General features: G+C 51.8%; 1 long non-coding RNA gene across 4 annotated transcripts; it reads right to left on the reverse strand.

Annotated features, from left to right (window-relative positions):
* Positions 1 to 1186: 1186 nt before the first annotated feature.
* Positions 1187 to 18697, reverse strand: LOC148664604 (uncharacterized). Of its 4 annotated transcripts, none has more exons than XR_015936498.1 (7): positions 18615 to 18697; positions 16297 to 16352; positions 15301 to 15371; positions 9078 to 9147; positions 7756 to 7824; positions 7438 to 7530; positions 1187 to 2802 (listed from the first exon to the last, which is right to left on the reverse strand). It is a non-coding gene; the product is annotated as an uncharacterized LOC148664604 (long non-coding RNA). The 4 variants fall into 4 exon arrangements; XR_015936499.1 differs by lacking the exon at positions 18615 to 18697 and adding an exon at positions 18079 to 18390; XR_015936500.1 differs by lacking the exon at positions 1187 to 2802 and adding an exon at positions 6911 to 7046.
* Positions 18698 to 19638: the final 941 nt, after the last annotated feature.

Genomic DNA, 19638 nt, shown 5'->3' on the forward strand with positions numbered 1-19638 from the left:
AATACGCATCGCACATAGATTACATTCATATTGTCTCTTTATTCCCTTTGAATATGCCCACACACTCAATCAGTCTGAGCTTAACTCTATTGTGTCTGGTGCTGTCTTGTTACCATTATTATCATTCATTCCTCCTCCTACCTAATATTTTGGCTGGTGCTTTGATCTACAAATGACTCACGTTTGTACCCCTTCACAAAACGGTGCATTTTGCCAACCGAGTGGAGTGCCTTTTCTCACAAACAGAAATACACATCAGGTCAGAAATACGCCCCCGTCTAAAATAAGAACCCGCAGCCACTCAAGTTGAAACTACATTGGATTTATATCTGAAAGCGCGAGGCACGTCTGTACTCAAAGGGGGGCGGGGGTGGGGAACAAGCCACCCTGCCACGTTGTTGAGACCGATACCCTGGCTTCTATCCAGACACAGCTGGATGAGATCCTCCAGTCAGGACAGGAGGCTCTTCTTTACGCAAAGGGGTGGTGGGGGTGTGGAACAAGCTGCCCAGCCCTGTTGCTGGGCCTGGTACCCTGATTTACCGTTCCTGAATTATTTCTAGACTGCAGAGACAGGAGCTCCAATGAAGGGAGCCGCCAGATGAGGAGTGTCAAGAGAGCCAGTCAAGACAACCAGGTAATAGGTGACGAACTACTGTGCAGAATAGTGCAGTGTACAAAAATGGTAAATCCCATTCAGGAACCTGGAGACAAATTTGAGCTATTAATAATGCCTGTGATGAGGAAGTGGTGGTGGGGGAGAGCGATTAATAATGCCTGTGATGGGGAAGTGGGGGAAAAGCGATTAATAATGCCTCTTATAAGCAAGTGGGGGAGGGGATTGTTTATTAATGCCTCTGATGAGAAAGTGGGGGGAAGAGCTATTAATAATGCCTGTGATGAGGAAGTGGGGGGAAGAGTGATTACTAATGCCTGACCTGCCCTGTGTCTGTGAGCAGGAGGAAGAGGAAGGGCTGCACTACTCAACTGTAGTCCCCACAAGGAGCTCCAGATGGAAGGGAGAGAGGTGCAGTGCACCGGAGACGACCTATGCCGAGATCAGAACCTTCCAACGGGTAGCAGTGTCTGTGGTGAGAGGCTTCAGCTCTCTGCTGCCTTTCAGTGGACTGCAAGTGTTTACCTGGGTGAAAATGTACAGGAGGTGAACAAACACACCGTAAACAAATTCTGAAGTGCATAACTGCTTTTTTATTCGACAAAGAGACACTTTCTTTTGCAGAGAACTTACCAATAAATATCAATTCACAGAGAGAGTGAATGCTGCCATACACAGGGGTTCGCGTAGTCAGTATTAATGCTGTTTTCTGCTGTGAGAGACACAAGGCAGCAGCCAAGACTCCTATTAAAGAAGATCCCAATCCGTTCGAGCAGCCAGGACTGTAAATCATAGACCTGCTGGACTGGAGACCCCAGGGGCTGGACTGGGGGGACCCCTGAGCTATAAGAGTCACTGGACTGGGGACCCCTGAGCTATAAGACTCACAGGACTGGGGTCCCCTGAACAATAAGACTCACTGGACTGGGGGGGGCCCTGAGTTATAAGACTCACAGGACTGGGGACCCCTGAGCTATAAGACTCACAGGACTGGGGTCCCCTGAACAATAAGACTCACAGGACTGGGATCCCCAGAGATATAAGACTCACTGGACTGGTGGACCCCTGAGCTATAAGACTCACAGGATTGGGGTCCCCTGAACAATAAGACTCACTGGACTGGGGGGCCCCTGAGTTATAAGACTCACTGGACTGGGGTCCCCTGAACATTAAGACTCACTGGACTGGGGGGCCCCTGAGTTATAAGACTCACTGGACTGGGGGGCCCCTGAGCTATAAGACTCACAGGACTGGGGTCCCCTGAACAATAAGACTCACTGGACTGGGGGGCCCCTGAGTTATAAGACTCACTGGACTGGGGTCCCCTGAACATTAAGACTCGCTGGACTGGGGGGCCCCTGAGTTATAAGACTCACTGGACTGGGATCCCCAGAGATATAAGACTCACTTCACTGGGGACCCCTGAGCTATAAGACTCACAGGACTGGGATCCCCAGTGATATAAGACTCACTTCACTGGGGACCCCTGAGCTATAAGTCTCACTGGACTGGTGGACCCCTGAGCTATAAGACTCACAGGATTGGGGACCCCTGAGCTATAAGACTCACAGGACTGGGGTCCCCTGAACAATAAGACTCACTGGACTGGGGGGCCCCTGAGTTATAAGACTCACTGGACTGGGGGACCCCTGAGCTATAAGACTTACGGGACTGGTGACCCCTGAGCTATAAGACTGGGGTCCAGCGCAACAGTACAGCCCCTGTTGTAGACAGACAAACCCTCCTGGGATAGGTCACCAGCATCAGAGCGTCTGCCAGCAGGAACCCACAAACAAGCCTGGCGGTACAGGGTGTCAGTCTCTGGGCAGTTCTGCCGGGCCGTGTGGAACCGTGATCCTGGATCAGGGATCAGGTCTCGTCATCTGCGAGCAGCCTGTGAAGTCTGTGTGTGTGTGCGCGCATTGGGGTACAGCCTCACCCCAATACACATGGAAACCAGACGCTGGCGGATCGCTCACAGCAGCCTGGACTCTCTCTCTCCCGGCTCCGGGATTCTCCGCAGTCTAGCCGTCTCTCCCATTTCCTGGGAGAGTATCTCACTGTGGTTTCCAAGCGGCGCCCCTGCCTCCACCTGTACAGCACCAGCCTGGCTCCCAGCACCAGCAGCAGCACCACAGGGACCACAGGGACCAGGATCCAGAGGTACAAGAAATGGGAGTCTCCACCTGTGGACAGAAAAAAAAATAGCAGGAAAATTCTGATCAATTACAGCGCTCACTAAAACTTTACGGGGAAATGCATCTGCGAGACTGTGCTGCATACACTTGACAGAAACTAAAACTCCCACGGTCCACGGTGGTAAACTACAACTCCCACAGTGCACGGTGGTAAACTACAACTCCCATGGTGCACGGTGACAGCAAGGACAACAGTTCCCCTGAGTGTATCCATTCACTTCAGCCCACAATGGCCCACAAGCACAGTGCTGGCTTGGGGGTCGGTAACGGCCTAGCAGAGCGCTTTCAAGATGGAGGTGGGAAAATTAAAGCCCGGGGGCTTTTTTTAAAGGATCTAGTAGATTTAGATAAGATAAGACTTTATCAATCCCGTAGGGAAATTGATGTGTTACAGCAGTCCAGCCCAAGACAAGCAAAAACAGACATCAGAATAGTTAAAAAACAAAAGAAAACAAAATAAATATAAAATAAATAAATAGGTGTGTGCATAGGTTTATACAGACTGATTGTCCAAAAAGTACAATGGAGTAAACATGCTGTCCATAGACGAGCAAAAGAAGGGCTAACAGTCCTAGCCTAGGGCAGCGTTATACACCCTGACAGCCGCCGGGAGGAAAGATCCCCACCACCCTCTGTGTACAGTAGAGCCTCCTGTCCTGACTGGAGGAGCTCACCCAGCTGTGTCTGGAGAAGAGCCAGGGTATCAGCTTTGTTCCACACCCCCGCCACCCTCTGTGTACAGAAGAGCCTCCTGTCCTGACTGGAGGAGCTCACCTTTTTTTCGCGGTTGTTTTTTTTTGGGTGGACATTTTATTTTTCCAACTCTCGGCGGCCAGCCGGGTGTCCCTGTACGACCCCGGTAGTCGCCACCTCGCACAGGCAGGGAAAACGGGTCCAGGTGTTTCCAGCCCAAGGGTTACAAAAGCTGCCCTTGAATTTTAAGACAAAATCATGTCGAGGGCGCATTCAGCATCCCACGTCCAACACGGGTTTCCGTGGGGTGGGGTTCAGTAAAATAGACACCCCTCCTACCCCCAAGTCAAAGAAAGACCGACCTCCACCCTCCTCTAGCGCCCAAGGGCGGAAATTTCGGGCCACGCCACGTCCAAAAAACACGAGTCCCCCCCCCCCGTCCTGCGGGGAAAAGAGACGCCATTTTCTTTTTGGAGCGCTGCGTGGGACCTCACAACCCCCCCAAAAAAATGGGTTTCGCAGACGTGGAAAACCAGGCACGTCGACCTCTTTACAACACCACCCGGCTGTTTCTGTTTCAGACCGTGGGAAAAAAAAAATTTTGCCCCTCACCGACCGCCGCGCAAAAAAACACAACTTCACGCTACAGAAACGGCCTGTGTGAGGGGGGGCATGGGAAAAAAATGAAACCACCCGCAGGGCTGAGCTTTTACTGCCGTGTCCCGCTTTCACTCTGGCGATGAAGGAGGGAATCAAGGAGGAGAATTAATATTGTGATCCACCAGTCCATCACAGGACACACACACACCCTGGACAGGACACCAGTCCTTCACAGGATACCAGTCCATCACAGTACACACACACACCCTGGACAGGACAGCAGTCCATCACAGGACACACACACACTCACACACCCTGGACAGGACAGCAGTCCATCACAGGACACACACACACTCACACACCCTGGACAGGACAGCAGTCCATCACAGGACACACACACACTCACACACCCTGGACAGGACAGCAGTCCATCACAGGACACACACACACACTCACAACCTGGACAGGACACCAGTCCATCACGGGATGTTCAGTGCCTCTCTCTAATAAAGTAGAAACGCGACATTGCTCCGGACGATGGGAGAAGACCTGTACCTTCACGAGTCCAGGTTGTGAAAACTTCTTCTGGCAGTTCAAAACGTTTCGAAGAGACTACAGCGCTACCCTGTTTTAAATTTAATCGTGTATTATTATACAGTCATAAGTATCTGTACTGATCACAGAGTCCCCCTCTCACTGCCAGGACTGAAGCCCAGTGCAGCACGAATAATAATAATAATTAATAAGTCTGGACTCTCCACTCATGGCTCTTCCCAGGTCAGGGGGATCCCCTCCAGCCCCCCCAGTGTGCAGCCCCCACCTGGATGATGCTCCAGTCCGCTCAGCACACAGCAGCTCTCAGTGGGGAGGAGAGCAGAGGGATGGAGCCAGTTCAGAGAGGGGGGTGATAAGGAGGCCATGATGGGTCAAGACCAGGGGGGGAATCAGGCCAGGACACTGGGGTAACACCCCTACTCTCCTCCAGAAACACCCCGGGATTGTAAATGAGCACAGAGAGTCAGGACCTCGGTTTGACGTCTCATCCGAAGGACGGCGCCTGTTTACAGTCCAGTGTCCTCCGTCACTATACTGGTGCATCAGGACCCACACAGACCGCAGGGTGAGCGCCCCCTGCCGGCCCCACTAACACCTATCCCAGCAGCAACCTTAGTTTTTCCCAGGAGTCTCCCCTCCATGTACTGACCAGGCTCCCACCTGCTGGGCTCCAGTGGGGAAGGGGCTGCCAGCTGGGAGCTGCAGGGTGAGATGGCTGCTGGGCAAACGATGGCTTAAGAGCTTCCTAGGACACCCTGGACTTCGTGGTCGACTTCCTTCTCTTCAGACGGAGGAGGCTTGAAATCTGTCTCGTTTCAAGGAGTATTGGACACGATGCCCCCCCGGCTATATCCCTGCCAACTGGTGGCACGCCGACGACAAGGGCTCTCGGCCTCAATCCGTCAACCACAAAAGAGAAAGAGAGAGACAGGTGAGTCAAGTGTCCCTAGAGCACAGAGACTCTGCTGAGATCACACTCGCAGGGAGTGAGCCTGAGTGTAGCCCACTAATACTGACCCACTGGACACCACAGGACAGAGAGGAAGAGGAGGAAGAGAGAGACACACTGCCTGGACACCACAGGACAGAGAGGAGGAGGAGGAGAGAAACACACTGCCTGGACACCACAGGACAGAGAGGAGGAAGAGAGAGACACACTGAGGACAGAGAGGAGGAGGAGAGAGACACACTGAGGACAGAGAGGAGGAGGAGAGAGACACTGACAGACAGGGCTGAAAGAGAGAGAGACACTGAGACCCAGAGACAGACAAGACGGCGAAACTCCACCACAGACAGGACAGGAGGCAGGGTGGGACCAGCACTGACCTCCTTCCTCTCTCCTGCCGGAGGAGCTGTCTCCACCTCCTCTTCCTCCTGCAAGTCAAGAGACAGGCTGAGAGAGAGATGGGCTGGTGGGACATCGGCGAACAGAGCTGAAGGCAGAGAGCCGGGGAGACAGGCCCAGCTGGGACAACGCAGGACAGACAGAGAAACAGACAGGGAGACACACGGAGAGACACAGGGAGAGAGACCCAGCTGTGACAACACAGGACAGACAGAGAGCAGGGAGACACACGGAGAGACACAGGGAGAGAGAGACCCAGCTGGGACAATGCAGGACAGACAGAGAGCAGGGAGACACATGGAAAGACACAGGGAGAGAGACAGGGAGAGAGGGACAGACACAGAGAAAAAGAGAGACTCAGACAGAAGGACAGAAAGACAGAAAGAGAGAAGTACAGATGGACAAAAAGACAGAGAAAAGGACAGAAAGACAGATGGAGAGAAGGACAGATGGACAGAGAAAAGAACAGAAAGTCAGAAGGACAGAGGGACAGAGAAAGGGACAGAAAGACAGATGGACAGAAAAAAGGACAGAAAGACAGACAGAAGGACAGAGAAAAGGACAGAGGAACAGACGGACAGACGGACAGAAGGACAGATGGACGGACAGACAGATGGACGGATAGACGGACAGACTCTGCCCCACTTGCCTCGTCAGACATCTCAGCCTCTCTCCTTGCCCACTGCACCGGGGAGCCCCAGGCGGGGCCTGGCGGGGCCGGGCGGGCGATGGGGGGCAGGACGGGCGGGGGCAGGGGCAGGGGCAGGGGCACCGCCCCAGGCAGCAGGGGGGGCTTGAGGGGCATGGCGGGGAGGAAGGGGGGGCAGCAGGGCGGGGCGGGCAGGGGCCGGACGGGGGGGGCCGGGGGCGGGGAGCGGATTGGGCTCTCGGGCGAGGAGGGGGGGGGGGACACCGAGCAAAACGAGCCAGGCGAGCCCGAGCGGGACAAGCTGGGCGACCCCAGGAGCTCCAGCTGCAGCTCGGCCACCCTCTCCAGTTTCTGGACGAGCTCGGGGAAACAGGAAGACACCATGGGATTCTGTCCAGCGGGGAGAGGGGGAGACACAACGCAGGGGGGATGAGGAGCAGAGATTATGCCTGGACAGGTGAGTGTGTCCAGTAAGAGTCTGGACAGGTGAGTGTGTACAGTGTGTCCAGTAAGAGTCTGGACAGGTGAGTGTGTACAGTGTGTCCAGTGAGAGTGTAGACAGGTGAGTCTCTACAGTGTGTCCAGTGAGAGTGTGGACAGGCGAGTGTGTACAGTGTGTCCAGTAAGAGTCCGGACAGGCGAGTGTGTCCAGTGTGTCCAGTAAGAGTCCGGACAGGCGAGTGTGTCCAGTGTGTCCAGTAAGAGTCCGGACAGGCGAGTGTGTCCAGTGTGTCCAGTAAGAGTGTGGACAGGTGTGTCAAACAGTAAGAAGCTGTCTTACCCTGTAACCCAGCTCAGGGGAGTTAGGGGGTACTCTGTCTCCTCCTCAGATCTCACCTTCAGGTCTGGTGAAGTGACAGACCACAAGGAGACGCTGGAAATGAGGACACAAGACAGAGGTCAGGTCCACAGAGCTCACTCAATCACTACAGCAAGCAGAGACCTCTCGGCCATCAGGACTGTGGGGGTCAGTGTGGGGAGCTGTAGGGTATCGGGAGTTTAGGGGTCAGTGGGGGGAGCTGTAGGGTAGATGTGGGGCACCGGGCCCACCACAGGGCGGCCGGTCCAGTCTCGCGGAAGGCGATCGGGTCAGACTTACGGAAAAGCACCGGGACTTGGGCCGGGACCTCTCCCGCTGCCAGTCCGGGTTCGGCCTGACTGGTGTGACCTGTGAAGACGCCAAACAGCCCATCTCCGAGACAGCTCTGACCACATAGCCCAGCCCAGTCGTGTCGAGACTAGGGGCCTTGGGCAGTCTCTACAGTGTGTCCAGTGAGAGTGTGGACAGGTGAGTGTGTACAGTGTGTCCAGTAAGAGTCTGGACAGGTGAGTGTGTACAGTGCGTCCAGTAAGAGTCTGGACAGGCGAGTGTGTCCAGTGTGTCCAGTGAGAGTGTAGACAGGTGAGTGTGTACAGTGCGTCCAGTGAGAGTCTGGACAGGTGAGTCTGACGAGTGTGTCCAGTAAGAGTCTGGACAGGTGAGTCTCTACAATGTGTCCAGTGAGAGTCTGGACAGGTGAGTGTGTGCAGTGTGTCCAGTGAAAGTCTGGACAGGTGAGTGTGTACAGTGTGTCCAGTAAGAGTCTGGACAGGCAAGTATGTACAGTGTGTCCAGTGAGAGTGTGGACAGGTGAGTCTCTACAGTGTGTCCAGTGAGAGTGTGGACAGTGTGTCCAGTGAGAGTCTGGACAGGTGAGTCTGACCAGCATGTCCAGTGAGAGTCTGGACAGGTGAGTGTGTACAGTGTGTCCAGTAAGAGTCTGGACAGGTGAGTCTCTACAGTGTGTCCAGTGAGAGTCTGGACAGGTGAGTCTGACCAGTGTGTCCATTGAGAGTCTGGACAGGTGAGTCTGACCAGTGTGTCCAGTGAGAGTCTGGACAGGTGAGTGTGTACAGTGTGTCCAGCAAGAGTCCGGACAGGTGAGTGTGTACAGTGTGTCCAGTAAGAGTCTGGACAGGAGAGTCTGACCAGTGTGTCCAGTAAGAGTCCGGACAGGTGAGTGTGTACAATGTGTCCAGTAACAGTCTGGACAGGTGAGTCTCTACAGTGTGTCCAGTAAGAGTCTGGACAGGTGAGTCTCTACAGTGTGTCCAGGAAGAGTCTGGGACGTCCAGAGGCAATCTGTACTCTCAGAAGGCCATAATGGACCCGCGACCCTGTCTCTTGAGCCGAGGCGTGTCCTCAGTCAAGATCACCACTGGAAGTGTCTCTCCAAGTCTGGAGGTGTTACCGTGAGACCTGGTCTGTCAAGCGCTTTGCACTGCTATGTGTATGAAAGGTGCTCTATCAGTGAAGTTTATTATTATTATTATTATTATTATTATTATAATAATACAGCGAGCGCTGCTGGGGGTGGAGAGGTCAGTCGGAGGAGGGCTGGACGCTAGACGCTGGACGGCGGAAAGGAGGGGTGGACTTACGATGCCTCGCCGGGCCCGGGTCCTGCTGTGACCGCGCACGGCCGTGCGGCATCTCTGTTGGTGCATCGTCCTGCCGAGACAAGCAGAGTCACAGTGGGGAGGGGAGGGGGCGGAGCCACACAGCTGGGCGGCTTATTCCCCACCCCCGCTCCCCTCTGTGTACAGAAGAGCCTCCTGTCCTGACTGGAGGAGCTCGCCCAGCTGTGTCTGGAGAGGAGCCAGGGTATCGGCTTCAAGCACACGGGCTGGGCGGCTTGTTCCCCACCCCCACCCCCCTCTGTGTACAGTAGAGCCTCCTGTCCTGACTGGAGGAGCTCACCCAGCTGTGTCCTGAGAGAAGCCAGGGTATCGGCTTCACCCACAGGGCTAGGCGGCTTGTTCTACACCCCTGCCACCCTCTGTGTAGAGGTGCACCTCCTCTCAATATCTTTTTACAGCACGATCACACCAATAAGAGTGAAGTAACAGTAAAAAAAACAACTTATTTCTCAACTTATTTTATTTCTTGCCAGCGGCGCTTTTCAGCGACTTACCGATTTCACGGGGATACTGAAGAGCAATTCTGAAGCTGAAACTAATGATCGAAGTCGAAGTAACTTTATTGGAAGAAACACGTGTTTAGAAAGGACTCTATAGTCCTTTCCTCCTCCTCTCTCTTCACTCCTCTGAGCTCACGGGGCTCCGGCACCGCCCCCCGCTAGAATCCGCCGCTCTGTGACGTCAGGTGGCTCATTGTGATGCCCCCGTGACGTCGCCCCCGACGCGCTCACGGCTCGGCCGCGAAACAAAAATGGCCGACATTTTTCGCGGTTGTTTTTTTTGGGGTGGACATTTTATTTTTCCAACTCTCGGCGGCCAGCCGGGTGTCCCTGTACGACCCCGGTAGTCGCCACCTCGCACAGGCAGGGGAAACGGGTCCAGCTGATTCCAGCCCAAGGGTTACAAAAGCTGCCCTTGAATTTTAAGACAAAATCACGTCGAGGGCGCATTCAGCACCCCCACGTCCAACACGGGTTTCCGTGGGGTGGGGTTCAGTAAAATAGACACCCCCCCTACCCCCAAGTCAAAGAAAGACCGACCTCCACCCTCCTCTAGCACCCAAGGGCGGAAATTTCGGGCCACGCCACGTCCAAAAAACACGAGTCCCCCCCCCCCCCCCCGTCCTGCGGGGAAAAGAGACGCCATTTTCTTTTCGGAGCGCTGCGTGGGACCTCACAACCCCCCCAAAAAAATGGGTTTCGCAGACGTGGAAAACCAGGCACGTCGACCTCTCTACAACACCACCCGGCTGTTTCTGTTTCAGACCGTGGGAAAAAAAAAATTTTGCCCCTCACCGACCGCCGCGCAAAAAAACACAACTTCACGCTACAGAAACGGCCTGTGTGAGGGGGGGCATGGGAAAAAAATAAAACCTGTGTGTTTTTGGCAGAGTAAGCTCAGCGGGGAAACTCCCTGAATCTCGGGGTTGTTTCTTGAACCCCGAAAACGACCTTTTTTCTCTCGTTTTCTTGGTGTCTGGGACGTTCACGAACCCCGCCTGCAGGGCTGAGCTTTTACTGCCGTGTCCCACTTTCACTCTGGCGATGAAGGAGGGAATCAAGGAGGAGAATTAATATTGTGATCCACCAGTCCATCACAGGACACACACACACCCTGGACAGGACAGCAGTCCATCACAGGACACACACACACTCACACACCCTGGACAGGACAGCAGTCCATCACAGGACATACACACTCACACACCCTGGACAGGACACCAGTCCATCACAGGACACACACACTCACACACCCTGGACAGGACACCAGTCCATCATAGGATACACACACACTCACACAACCTGGACAAGACACCAGTCCATTTCAGGACACACACACACACTCACACACCCTGGACAGGACAGCAGTCCATCACAGGACACAGACACAATCACACCCTGGACAGTACACCAGTCCATCACAGGATGTTCAGTGCCTCTCTCTAATAAAGTAGAAATGCGATATTAAGCTCCGTTCGAAACGGGAGAAATCCCCAGGACACGATACACCTTGCTCCGGACGATGGGAGAAGACCAGTACCTTCACGAGTCCGGGTTGTGAAAACTTCTTCTGGCAGTTCAAAACATTTCGAAGAGACTACAGCGCTACCCTGTTTTCCATTTCTATCGTGTATTTTTATACAGTCATAAGTATCTGTACTGATCACAGAGTCCCCCTCTCACTGCCAGGACTGAAGCCCAGTGCAGCACGAATAATAATAATAATAATTAATAAGTCTGGACTCTCCACTCATGGCTCTTCCCAGGTCAGGGGGATCCCCTCCAGCCCCCCCAGTGTGCAGCCCCCACCTGGATGATGCTCCAGTCCGCTCAGCACACAGCAGCTCTCAGTGGGGAGGAGAGCAGAGGGATGGAGCCAGTTCAGAGAGGGGGGGTGATAAGGAGGCCATGATGGGTCAAGACCAGGGGGGGAATCAGGCCAGGACACTGGGGTAACACCCCTACTCTTCTCCAGAAACACCCCGGGATTGTTAATGAGCACAGAGAGTCAGGACCTCAGTTTGACGTCTCATCCGAAGGACGGCGCCTGTTTACAGTCCAGTGTCCTCCGTCACTATACTGGGGCATATACTGGGGCATCAGGATCAGGATCAGATCGTGTCTGGTGAGGCAAACAGGGCAGTGGTTGTAAGACAGCTGGAGTCCTTGGGATTAGGGACTAAATAAACTAAACATATGATGCTAAAATGTTATTTTCACATATATTAATGTAATAAATGATTGCTTATGCTTAAGAAACAAATCTAATTAAAATAAAAGCTTAAGTTTTGTATTTATCTTGTACCATAGAACATGATTTTCTTTGTATTTCAAGCCCACAAAGTGTCCAAATGACACACTACATGATATAAGGAAGATTATCACATACATATCGGTATTATCTTTCTTATGAAAATGCATTCCTTTCATTACCTTTTACTTTTTAAAATGAACTCAAATTGTGTATAATGTAATAATTTAAGTAGAGGACGCCTTCACTGTCCTGACTCTCCGCTGTGTCTCTGATCCTGTCTCTGTCTGTGGCTCTTCTCTCAGTGTATCTGATCTTCTCCATGAGGACTCCTTCACTGTCCTGACTCTCCGCTGTGTCTCTGATCCTGTCTCTGTCTGTGGCTCTTCTCTCAGTGTATCTGATCTTCTCCATGAGGACTCCTTCACTGTCCTGACTCTCCGCTGTGTCTCTGATCCTGTCTCTGTCTGTGGCTCTTCTCTCAGTGTATCTGATCTTCTCCATGAGGACTCCTTCACTGTCCTGACTCTCCGCTGTGTCTCTGATCCTGTCTCTGTCTGTGGCTCTTCTCTCAGTGTATCTGATCTCCTCCATGATGATGCCTTCACTGTCCTGACTCTCCACTGTGTCTCTGATCCTGTCTCTGTCTGTCTGTGGCTCTTCTGTGAGTTTGACCTTGAGAGATCTGTAATGCTGAGCTCTCACTGGAGCAGTCCGATATGATGGTCAATAAAAAGTCCAGCAAAGTCAAAGCTGGTCACTCCCAGAACAGGACAACGCAAGCTCAAGTATCAATTCATGACGTTTGTGGGTTTTAATGGATCCGGCCTGAGCAAGCCTGGTTCAGTTAGCAAACGGGCGGCCCACGATCGGCTTTCAACTCATTTCACAACTGCGGTCTCTCATCCTGTGTTTTGGGTTGTTTCAGAACGCCTGGAGAAAACGGACTCCGACTACTGCCTGGTGCAAACCCCACTCCCAGCTGGTAACGGTGAGATCCGAAGACCTTTTAGAACAGGACTTGTAAATATTCCCCTTCCATCGTCGTCAGAAGTATGAAGTGGCTCTGCGGGTTTTTTTAAAAAACCCAGCGACGCCGACTTTGTCTTCACCCGCAGCGGAGCAGGTCAAGGTTTATCCCTGCGCTGAAAGGACAGGAAAAGAGACGCGGCGTTTCGGCCGCGGAGCCTCCTTCGGGCGCGTGAAGCCGGAAAAGACCACAGTCGAAATGTCGCGTCTCTTTCCCCTCTCTCTCGGCCGCGTGGAACGATCCCGTACCTGCTGCCTCTGCGGCCTGCGGGTGGCCAACACGGCCCCCTCCCTGACCGTTATCCCTACCTGCCGCGCGTCTTCAGCGACGCTTCCCTGACCGTTATCTCTCTCTTTCAGGAACCGGGGCACCGCAGGAATGCCACTACTCCGTGATCCGGGATCCCGGGCCCGCGGGCGGAAGTAGGTTTTGCCTTCTTGCGTGTAAGGGCTCGCAGGGCTCACACGGCAGCGGCGGGGGGCGGCGAGACGCCTGTGGTGCGCGGGCTTGCTAGGTCAGTGCAAGGTGAAGTCGGGGCAGAGCTCCTGGACCACAGCCCAACCACCGGGAGCTCTGCTAAGTGGTGGGTTGGGCAATCATTACTGGATACGAGTGTCAAGTGTCGACACGAGTGTGAGCAGCGTCGATTCGAGTGTGAACGGTGTCGACACGAGTCCTGTTGTTCAGTACAGTGTCAATACGAGTGCGAACAGTGTCGACACGAGTGTGAACAGTGAGTCCTGTTGATCAAAAAAGTATCAATAGAAGTGTGAACGGTGAGTCCTGTTATCTGTACAGTGTCAATACGAGTGTGAACAGCGAGTCCTGTTGATCAAAAAACTATCAATATAAGTGTGAACAGTGAGTCCTGTTGTTCAGTATAGTGTCAATACGAGTGTGAACAGTGAGTCCTGTTGTTCAGTATAGTGTCAATACGAGTGTGAACAGTGAGTCCTGTTGTTCAGTACAGTGTCAATATGAGTGTGAACAGTGAGTCCTGTTGTTCAGTACAGTGTCAATACGAGTGTGAACAGTGAGTCCTGTTGTTCAGTACAGTGTCAATACGAGTGTGAACAGTGAGTCCGGTTCTGTACAGTGTCAATACGAGTGTGAACAGTGAGTCCGGTTCTGTACAGTGTTAACTCATTGAATTCCCTCTTGCTCTGCACAGTGTTAACGGGTGAGAACACATGTTTTATTCTTTGCAGAATTAACACAGACAGATACTGCTGTTGAATACTCCACAGTCAACAAATCCCGAGCCGCACAAAGTGAGGATCTTTTACTTCTATCTATTAAACTAGCAGAAAGAAAACATCATGATAACTTCTTGCTGCTCTGTCCAGTTTTAACTCAAGTGTGAACATTTGTAATAATAGTGAGTCCTGCTGTTGTGTCCAGCGTGAATACAAGCGTGAACAGTGAATCCTGTTGTTGTGTACAGTGTCAATACGAGTGTGAACAGTGAGTCCTGTCGTCTGAACAGTGTCAATACGCGTGTGAACAGTGAGCCCTGTTGTTCAGTACAGTGTCAATACGAGTGTGAACAGTAAGTCCAGGTGTTCAGTACAGTGTCAATACGAGTGGTATAAGTGTCGACATGAGTGTGAACACTGAGTCCTCTTGATCAAAAAAGTATTAATATAAGTGTGAACTGTGAGTCCTGTCGTCCGTACAGTGTCAATACGAGTGTGAACAGTGAGCCCTGTTGTTCAGTATGGTGTTAATGTAAGTCTTATCCTGTATAGTATAAGTTAACATAAGTATTGACCCGTATCCTGTTCGCTACAGACATCATACTACCCAACAGTGATGTGGAGTACGCCACCGTCAACAAACCGAGAGCAGCACAAAGTGAGGACTTTTTTAACTCTTTACCACAGTATAAAACCCACAGGAGTAATGAGAAGGACACTAAAAACAACAACACTGATAGTGAACAAGAGATTTTGAACAATACACATTCTAGTCAGATTTAAATACCCACAGACCTGACCGTTGGAAGTTGTAAAAATATGCAAATTATTTTTTTTCTGCATGCAGGTTTTCTAAGAACTGAAGAAAGGTTAAAAACGAGAGAACGCCATTCGGTTTTTCAAGCCTGTCTGGTAGTTAGTGATTAATTGGACCCATGATTTAATCCACCTGTATCTGGAGAGAAGCCAGGGTATCGGCATCAACAACAAGGCTGGGCAGCTTGTTCCCAACCCGCCTCTGTGTAAAGACGCGTCACCCATTCTTGGTTTTATTTTCACCTTTCACTATACGTGAAGAATTCCAAAAGGTGCACAAATGCTCCGGACCTATTCTGTGGTTCGGCGATGTCTCTAGAGCCTTTTGTCACAGTGTGCGACTTCCCTGTGTGTCTCCCTGAACACAGGGTCTTTCTGAAGGGGCACTGACCTGCAGGAATGGGAGGAGACCGAGCTGGGACGGTTCTGCCATGTCAGCGAAACTCTGGACCCCGACTTCATCTGCCAAAGAAACAGCAGCGTCAATTAACTCAGCCAGCGAGTTCAACTGTCGCCTCCCTTCTCTCCATCTCTGTGTGTCCCGTCTCCTATCAATATCTCCTATCATAACCCGTCTCCTATCAATCCTACTGTGTTTCATTTACTCTTCCTCACTCTGTCTCCTGTCCGGCTGTCTGCACTTAAAACTGAGGTATTTCCTGTGATCTCCTCTCTCTCGCTGTGTCTCCTGTCCTGTGTGTTTGTTACTGAGGGATTCTCTGTGATCTCCTCTCTCTCGCTGTGTCTCCTGTCCTGTGGGTTTGTTACTGAGGGACTCTCTGTGATCTCCTCTCTCTCTCACTGTGTCTCCTGTCCTGTGTGTTAGTATGTTTGTTACTGATGTATTTCCTGTGATCTCCTCTCTCTCACTGTGTCTCCTGTTCTTCAGTGTTTTAATCCTCTTAAATAATTTAGCTCACTCCTCTCTCACTCACTGCGACTCCTATCCATTCTGTGTTCAGTTCCTCTGACTTGCCTCTCGCATCAGCGCTAGCAATATCATGCATCTATTTAATTTAAAATTATTGATCTGTCACCTTGATAGTTCAATCTCGGCTACAGTTAGCATAGATGGCACAATTAAAAGGACGATGAGCTCAACATCTGTGCGCGTCTAATTAACTGAACCGTACAGAACATCCTGCCTCAGCTAGTCTCTCGCTGGCGGGGTCGCCCATCGGCTAGGCCACGTCTCCAGGAAATTCTGCGGACTGGACACTGCGGGAGGGTGGGGCTGTGTTTCCACACGAACGCCGGAAATCACTCAGGATCTCCAGAGAGACTCCTGTAGCCTTACAGCATCACAGTCAAAGGCCTCAGCATTGCAACTGTATAATATCAAACGCCCAGACACCCTGAGGTGAGACCGACCAGTCTGAAGTATTACCTGTAAACACCTGTAAACGTCCACTTAGCGCAGAGGTGGGGTGGACAGTCAGTTTTCTGGGGAGAAAAAAAACAACACCAGGAATTTAGCATACTGAAAGGATCATGTAGTGATGATCTGGCTGAACCCACTTGGCTGAGGGCTCCTGGCCAGAGGACGAAGTGGCTGGGACCCCCCCTGCACAGCGAGGAGGAGTGACCAGGGGGGGCAGCTACACAGGTGGAGACGGGGTGGGAGAGGGACGCGAGGGAGAGAGGGGGATCACGTGCAGTATTGACAGTGTTTCAGGAGAGGAGTCAGGAGTGATTGCTAAAATATCGACAGCCGAGTCTGACCGAACTAGGGTGTGGCCATCCCTCTCGAACTTTCATCACAAACTCCTGTCTTACTGCGGTGTCTCTGAGGAAGCTAGCATTTTTCACTGGCTAATAAGAGGTGGAAGAGGTGTTAGTGGGACAGCAGGGGGGCGCTCACCCTGCGGTCTGATACCCCAGTATAGTGACGGGTGACACTATACTGTAAAGAGGCGCCGTCCTTCGGATGAGACGTAAAACCGAGGTCCTGACTCTCTGTGGTCATTAAAAAACCCAGGGCGTCTCTCGAAAAGAGTAGGGGTGTAACCCAGGCGTCCTGGCCAAATTTCCCATTGGCCCTTACCAATCATGGCCTCCTAATAACCCCCCTCTCTGAACTGGCTTCATCCCTCTGCTCTCCTCCCCACTGAGAGCTGGTGTGTGGGGAGCGTTCTGGCGCACTATGGCTGCCGTCGCATCATCCAGGTGGGGGCTGTACATTGGTGGCGGTAGTGGGATTCCCCATTCCCTGTGCAGCGCTTTGAGTGGAGTGTCCAGAAAAGCGCTATATAAGTGTAAGCAATTATTAGTAAGGCCCCTCAGTAGTTGAGATCTCTATTATACCCATCTAGAAACATGCAATCAGCATGTTATTGATGAAGCAATAGTCACAACATTATTCCACACCTCTAACCCTGCACTAGGGGGCATGCTTCATGCTCGGGCCAGGGTGAGAGGCGGGTTATGATGACAGTCATGCTTTCTACACCTTATACTGAGCTCAGAAATGGACCGAGCGGACATTTCATGAGCAGATCCCTCTGCGTATAAAAAGGCAACTTGTCTCGGCAAAAATACCACGGATTCACATCCGAAACATGATAAAAAGGCAAAAACACCACACTTGGAATGCAAAGTACCCTAAAAAGGAAACACGGTTTTAAAACCAACTTGATTTTCCCCTGGAGAAACCTTTTTATGGACACATCGCATCTATTACACATGTATAACTAAATATAAAGATAAAACTTAATATAAGAAGTCATGACATATCACACATGACGAAGTCTGGTCCAGAATAAACAGTTTACACTGACCCACCTTTATTTACCCTGGTCACTCACTTCTATTAACTGTTTTAATAAGGGTAACAAATGAATATTTGTTTCAATTTGGGATCTACATCTGGGAGCCCTGAAATGTTGGCCAGAGGGGAGAAGCTGATATTCAGACGTGAGAATATATTTTAAAAAAGGATCTGGTGTTGTTTTTCACCTGTCTAATCAAAGCTTGTTCAAAAATTATCTGATTATAGGACACACGAGTTTATAATCATACTCATTCCACTTGTTAACCCCGTATATATGCACAATATGAAACGTATATACACTAAATCTCACGTGTGACTCCCATAATATACATTTCTTTACGAAAATTAGGAACACTTATTACAATTATCAACCCCCCATGACGAGGCAATATTTCATACCTTTGTTTCTTTGTGGGTTCAAAGTTCTGTCCTGTCGTTTCACACGTAATGTTTTGGTAGTTATCTCAATTTTCCTTTGCAATTATCTCCAAGATCATTATCAACTTTTTGTAAAACGCTATGCACAACTGATATTTAAAGAAAGTCCTGTACCAAAACGTCTTCGTAGGGAAAGACAACTTTTTTTTCCTTACGTCAGTCGCTACACGGTTACTCTTAAAATCCATTCATCGCCTTTAAAAAAAAGTTTCGTTTTTTATTGTGGTTCACTGACATTTCTGTCACAATTCTGAGGGACCCCAAATAAAATTCACTTGCCGGTATAAAGACGCCGGCGAGGTTAAGACAAGTATCGAGCCACCTGCGTATCTAACGGACGTTTAAAATAAAAAAAATGGCGTGTAATGTTGCGAAGGGCTACTGTTTTTTTATAGGTTGTCGATTGTAAGGGACGTGGGCCGCGACAGAAATACTGCTCGGGGTGGGAAAAGGTTTATTGATGGTTTATTGTACCGCAACGGTCACAATTGACTCACCAGCAAAGATGGCGCCGAGGCCACATCGACTCCCTCCCGCCCTGCCTCGCACCGAAGCTCGAGCTGCGGAGCTCGACGCCGAACCGCCGGTCCGCGGGCGCGGGCGCCGGACATAGACGTCATAACCCCTTCCGAGGCGCAGGAATTATAGATCACTGTAGTTTCTTCTGGACCCGGGTTAGGGACAGTGTGCCCTCCGTGAGAGTCTTCTGAGGAAGCCAGTGTCTCATGGGTGTCCAGGCTGGGTACCATCTGTCCATCACAGGACACACAGACACACACACTCACACATCCTGGACAGGACACCAGTCCATCACAGGACACACACACTCACACACCCTGGACAGGACACCAGTCACTCACAGGACACACAAACACACTCACACACCCTGGACAGGACACCAGTCCCTCAGAGGACACACACACACAACCTGGATAGGACACCAGTCCCTCACAGGACACACAGACACACACACTCATACACCCTGGACAGGACACCAGTCCATCACATGACACACACAGACTCACTCACACACCCTGGACAGGACAGCAGTCCATCACAGGACACACACACACCAGGGCCAGTTTTCCCAGAAGCCAATTAGCCCAAAAGCCTGTCTTTGGACCCGGAGAACACAGGGAGAACATGCAGACTCCACACAAACAGTCCCCCCCCCCCCCCCGGGACCAGACCCGAGCCCGGAGCCCCCCCGCGCTGAACCCCTCCGTACAAACGGCCGCTCCGTTGTTCCCGATTCCCGAGGTGATCTGTTAAAAGAAGCCGGTGTGTTGCCTCCAGGTGAGGCCCGCAGCCCGACGCCGGTGGTGGCGGTGGTGGCAGCGGCAGAGAACGCGGCGCCGGTGGCGACGACGAGCAGGGCGCCCCCCGAAAGCTCCTCGACGTCGGGGGCCGCGGCCCGCCCCGGCGACAGCGCCCCCCGATCCGGCAGGCGGCCGGTCTCCCGCAGGGAGAAGACGATGAAGCAGCTGGGGAAAATGTCTTCTGTCCGAGGTAGGAGCAGCA

Source organism: Lepisosteus platostomus, chromosome 5, assembly GCF_059453375.1.
Source record: "Lepisosteus platostomus isolate fLepPlt1 chromosome 5, fLepPlt1.hap1, whole genome shotgun sequence".
Taxonomy (NCBI): Eukaryota; Metazoa; Chordata; class Actinopteri; order Semionotiformes; family Lepisosteidae; genus Lepisosteus; species Lepisosteus platostomus.